The sequence below is a fragment of the Monodelphis domestica genome, chromosome 5, assembly GCF_027887165.1.
Source record: "Monodelphis domestica isolate mMonDom1 chromosome 5, mMonDom1.pri, whole genome shotgun sequence".
NCBI lineage: Eukaryota > Metazoa > Chordata > Mammalia > Didelphimorphia > Didelphidae > Monodelphis > Monodelphis domestica.
This window is the reverse complement of record NC_077231.1, coordinates 75,951,614-75,957,613: the sequence shown is the minus strand read 5'-3', so window position 1 is coordinate 75,957,613 and position 6,000 is coordinate 75,951,614. Positions and strand designations below refer to the sequence as shown.

At 37.0% G+C, this 6,000-nt stretch overlaps 1 long non-coding RNA gene across 1 annotated transcript; it reads right to left on the bottom strand.

The window, feature by feature from the left end:
- Nucleotides 1–382: 382 nt before the first annotated feature.
- LOC103094811 (uncharacterized) lies at nt 383–4,879 on the bottom strand. The gene is made up of 2 exons (XR_472476.3): nt 4,722–4,879; nt 383–647 (listed from the first exon to the last, which is right to left on the bottom strand). It is a non-coding gene; the product is annotated as an uncharacterized LOC103094811 (long non-coding RNA).
- Between the last annotated feature and the right edge of the window lie 1,121 nt (nt 4,880–6,000).

Here is a 6,000-nt window from a genome sequence, read left to right as displayed (position 1 = left end):
CCCAGGATATTAAGCCTTACACTTTGCTGAGAAGGAATTTTGATAAAGTACCAAGTTCTCATAGAGTAGCCCAACTTCTATCATCCAGCCTCACCTATCACTGGGCAACTAGATTCATTTTACTAGCCAAAAGGGTATGTGTAATATGAATTTACCCAGAAAAAAAAATTAGTTGTGAGAAAACCCTGCCTTCTCTCTGATTCTGGTATGTTTCATTGAACCCTTGTCATGCAACTATACAAATTGGCTTAACTACATATAGTGTTCTACTATTTTTGCATGAAATCAATAAAAGGAAGCAATAATGCATAACGGACCCTTGAGTGACCACAGATCTAGTAGATCGAGGCTACTCCAGTCTTATATGCTCTGTACCCAGGAGTTCCAAGAAAGAAACAATTCAGTTATTTATTGCCTTCCTCTGAGCGGACAGAAGTGTAAGAAATACATGGTAGTTCCCAGTTGATGTCTGACTCTTGGCTTCCAGTAGAGCTGGTCATTTAATGAAGGATTCAGGAACTCCATATCTGGTTGTCTGGTTTTCTTCATGGCAGACAACATGGACTCAGATGGTCCCTGGTTCTATTCCAGTTGGTGTCCCATCTGTATTGGAAGTCTCCAACTGCATCTTGCTGTGGCTACCTCATCTTATGTAAAATAAGGGAAAGGAAGGCAAAGGCAAGTTATGGCAAGGATAGTCTAGATAGACTATCTAGATAGACTAGAAAATTTCTGACCTCCAGGCTTCATTTCCCATTTCTACTCGCCTGGAAGAATATAATTCTCTTCCCCTCACTTTAGCTGTCTTTGGCTTTTCAGCTTTATAGGTGGGGAAGATCCAAGGCATTCAGATGGGACATAGTAAGCCTTTGTTATAGTTGCAAATCTTTATGCCTGACTCACAGTTGTCTATAGCTCTGATAAAATTACAATTGATATTTATAGAATATGATCTAAAGATTTAATTCAATATGTATGTGATGGGTGCTGTGCTGATGACGAACACAAAAGGGAAATGATCCCTGCTCTCATGGAGCCTGCATTCTACAGGAGGAGCCATTGGGTTCCCAAGTCAATCACTTCACAATAATTTGATGACACAGAGAGAAGTCATATTTAAAAAGCTTCCCAGGAGAGGCAGCGTCTAAATTAAGTCTTGCAGGAAGGAAAGGTTTCAGAGGCATAAGTTGAAGGGGAATGCATTCCTGGCACAGAGAATGACTTCTTCAAATACATAGTAGCAGGAGATGAAATAGTCAATTGGAGAAATAATTAGCTGTCCAATTGATTAGAATAATAGAATTTGTAAAGGGGTACAGTGGCAAGTCAAGCTGGAAAGGCATGTTGTGTCCAGAGAACAGATGACAGATCATTCTTTTCTTAATAGAGGGGTGGCACAATGATGCCAGATATAGTGTATATGGATTGGGGCAGCTGTTGATTCAGGCAGTCTTGATTTATTGTCTTTCTTTATTATAAGGGAGGAATCCAGGGTGGAATAGAAAGGAATTTTGGGAAATGAGCCTGATGTGAAAAATACAGACATCAGTAAACCTTTTTTTAAAAAAGGCAAAGCTGTAATATATGCATACACACATTTATATGTTATATACACATGAATATATACTATATACAAATAGAAATATATTGTGTTATATCTATCTCTATATACTATATACATATACAGAAGGCACATTTATAGGAAATATCTAAACATATAATCTATGCATAAATATAAACATATTGTGTTGCATGTATATACATATTATACACATACACATATACATTTATATGAAATATATAAAATATGTGTAATGTATACACAAATATAAATATTGTTATATGTACATATATACTATATATACATCTATATAAAATATATACATATTAATGTGTATAATGCATATACAAACATATAATATATATGTACATATATACTATATAATGCAATATGCATTTATATGAAACATACATATATAATATAGATACAAATATATATCCGGTTACATATATTCATTACATACAACATATATACATGTATACAAACACACATATATTTATAGACATACATATCTATTTATACACACACACACACACATACACACACACACACACACACACACACACACACATATATATATTTAGCAATAGCCACAAGAATTCCTGGACTTTTTGAGCAGGGGACTAGCGTAGTCGGATTTGGACCTTGGGAAGGCTGGGCAGTCCTAACTTTTTCTCTCCATGGAAGCATGCATATAAATAATTTGGGGGTCTGCCTTATTTTCCTCCCCATTCTTTTTTGTCTCAGGGAATCTTGAGAAACAGGTTCTGAACAATGCTGCTTGCTGTCTCCAATAGCTTCCACAGAAAACAAGAGCGCTCTGGTTCTTGGGTGACTGACTCTGAGTGTCTGAACACCTGTCCAAGTCCTTGTCTGGTGAGGTGATGATCCAGAGATAATGACTGCACACACACACACACACACACACACACACACACACACACACACACACACACGCACACGCACATACACCCTGCAGAAAGCCATGCCTCCAAGAAAGGCTGAAGCATTAAAAATCCTAGCTGAGTGGGAGAGATGATAGAAACATGACTCATGGTAGAGAATGTGTTCAAAGGTCAGAAAGAATATAAAGGAAATTGGCAGAATGCTATGTTTAGGTCATTACTGTTAGGAGTACAGTTCCCATTTTTAGAATAGGTGAAGGAGAAGGGATCCTTGTTTGGGAAGCCAACCTTGGGACTTCTGGGTAAGAGAAACACAGAAACTTGGACAATTCATACATTGCTTCATCTGGCAGATATCTGACAGTCCAAAGTTCCATGGTGGTCACTTTGGAGGGAGGGAAATGAAAATGAATGCATGACACATAGTCTCCATTCACAAGAAGCAAACTTAATCCTCAGTTAGAGAGGAGCAGGCAGAGTCATAGTGCAGAGTGCCAGGCCGAGAGTCAGAAAGACTCATCTTCCTGAGTTTGAAGCTGACTTCAGACACTAACTGTGTGACCCTGGGCGAGTCACTTACCTCTGTTTGCCTCAGTTTCCTCTTCTGTCAAGTGAGCTGGAAAAGAAAATGGCAAACTGCACCAGTACCTTAGACAAGAAAACTCTACCCAATGGGGTTACAAAGAGTCAGACATGACTGAAAAATTATTAAACAACAAATGGACAAGAGCAGAGTCCTCTTCATCATTTCCTCTTTTTCTTTCCCATGTAACTGAGGATCCAGGAAAGATATCCAGAAGTCACTAAGATTCAAAATTAGGCTTGGGATAAGGAGGTATAGAATAAGAAAAACTGGATTCCAATCTAGTTCAATCCCTAGTTCTTCTGGGAGTCTGTGCCTCAGTTTCCTCAATTGTAAAATTAAGAAATTTGGCCTTGGTAACCTCAAAGGTTTCTTTTAGCTCTGAATATGAGATTCTTTGATCCTATGGATTCAAAATTGGCCTCTGATACTTATCAGCTCTGTGATAATGATTTTCAATTAGCTTTCTGTTTTTGTTGAATTGTTTTATTTTCTCAATTAATTAGCAGTCATTTTCTCTATCTCTGTCTCTCTCATTCCCTAATTTATTTTTTTAAATACTATTTCTCCATACATTGATTAGCTGAATTGTAATAGGGATTCTTTTAGCACCAAGAATTTGACAGAATGGCTATTGAGATCCCCTCGAACTCAAAAGAGTTGTGTGATATACTGGGGTTTTAAGTAAGTACAAGTGATTATTAAGTTTCTTCATTTTAATTGTGCCCAGGAGATAATCAAATCCTCTCCTACTCCACCCCATTTTATAGATGAGAAAACTGATGTCCTACAAAAATAAGAAATTTGTCCCAATTAACACAGATTGAGGCAAAAGAGAGATTAGAGGCCATTTCGTTCCTCATTCCCATTTTCATTCCCTTTTCACTTTTGCTAGCTCTCTATTGCTGTAGCAGTGGTTCTCAAAGGGTGGTTCAGAGACCCTTGGGAGTCTCTGAGACCCTTGGAGGAGGTCCGCAAAGTCAAAACTTTTCATAATAATACTGACATTTTGATTTCTAATGTGGTGATTATTAATAGGGACAGATGGTTCAGCAAATAGAGCAGTGGGCTTGAAATCAGGAAGACTCATCTTCCTCAGTTCAAATCTGGTTTCAGACACTAGCTGTGTGACTCTGAGCAAGTCGCTTACCTCAGTTTCCATTTGTAAAATGAGCTAGAGAAGGAAATTGCAAACCACTCCAGCCAAGAAAATCCCCAAATAGGGTCACAGAGAGTCAGACACAACTGAAATGATCAAACAAAAATAAAACAAACATTGATAGATATAATCCATGTGAACAAAAGATCTTTGGTGTCCTCCATAAATTTTAAGAGTGTAAAAGAATTCAGAGGCCAAATGTTTGGGAATTGATAATCTATAGGATGACTGAAGGAAAACCAGTTGGAGAAGCTAATTTGGCTATATAAAGTACATACATTTTGAAATGTGTCCAGATAAAGTTCTGAAATAGAAATCTTTGGATATGTTGGAGCCCATAAGTGGGCATTTGCCAGTTAGGCATGCCCAAGTATAGAAAGTATCTTCTCTTGGCCTGGATAGATTCCAATGGATCAGCAAAAAGAGGCATCACTATCTTCCAAAATGATTATTAACCTTTCTAGGCCATCACATCATCTAATAACATCATGACTTCATCTAGAAACTTTATACCTTCTCACAAAAACTTTCTGATATCCTAATCAGCCGAGAATGAGCTTGAGTAATCTAAATCTGGCCATCTGCATTCTGGATTCTTTCCATTTTCTTATTTCCTCTGTTTTGTCTTTCTCTCCCTGCTGGCTCCCAGCATGTTTGCAGATATTAGATGTAAGTCTGACAGAAAACAAGACAAAACAATGACAACAAAATGGATAGTTAGGGCAGAGTGTAATTGAATGAATATTTTTAGATGAACATTGCAAAAGCACACAAGTGAGCAAGCTTGAGAAAAATGTGTTCATAAAAGAAATAAAGATTAATTATTCATCATTTTCTACTTATTAAATTATTTCTGATTTATGAGTTACTCTAAAATATATTCTTTATGTGCCTCAAGTTGTACTCTTGTTTTTTATTCATTCTTGATGAGCAATATTTAACACATTTAGGGACCAACACATAAAAGGAGAGAGAATGTTTTAACCATTCTTTTAACCAGCCAAAATTCCCTATTTTCTCCGAAATGGAGAGTAATTGATCTTCCTTTGTTCACCAAAGTCCTATATCTAGGGCTATGAAAAACAGAGATCTCTTCAAAGGGTCTCATGGACCCCCAGAGGCCTCTAGACCATCCTTTAAGAGCTACTTCTACAGAGAGAGCAAAAAATAACATTACATACAGACTTTTTGCTGTACAATTTTTATCCCTGTCAGACCTGAAGGAGAAAGTTAGTTTCTAGAAGTAAAGGTGATAGGATTATAGATTTCAACTTACAAGGAACCTTGGAGATCATCCAGTTCAATCCCTTCATTTTGCAGATCAGGAAAATAAAAATCAGAAAAATTAAGTGATTTATTCAAAGTCAATGGTCAAATCCATAAATATTTAGTGCTTACTGTGGGCTTGCATTATGCTAGATATTAAAGGTAATAAGTGTCATAAAGAGATTTTAAATTCAGTCTTCTGAGTCTAGAACCAATGCTCTTTATACAATATCATGTTCCTCAAGGTAATTAGACCAGAGACTGCTTTTGCCTTTGTATCCCCAGCACTTAGGACAGTTACTGGCATCTAGTTGTTCGTCCTTCATTTTGAAGAAGAGCAGAGTCATCAAGGGGTATGTCTTGACTTTTGAGTGAATTATATTTAAATGTGGCAGAGTTGGGCCAAATTGTCAGCCTCACTCTTTCTTACAGTCATCAAAATCCGGTGACAAGACAAGAGTCAAGATGATTGGTGATGGGCCATAAAGTAGTATCTGACCTTGGTTTCAATGTCTAACCTATATCT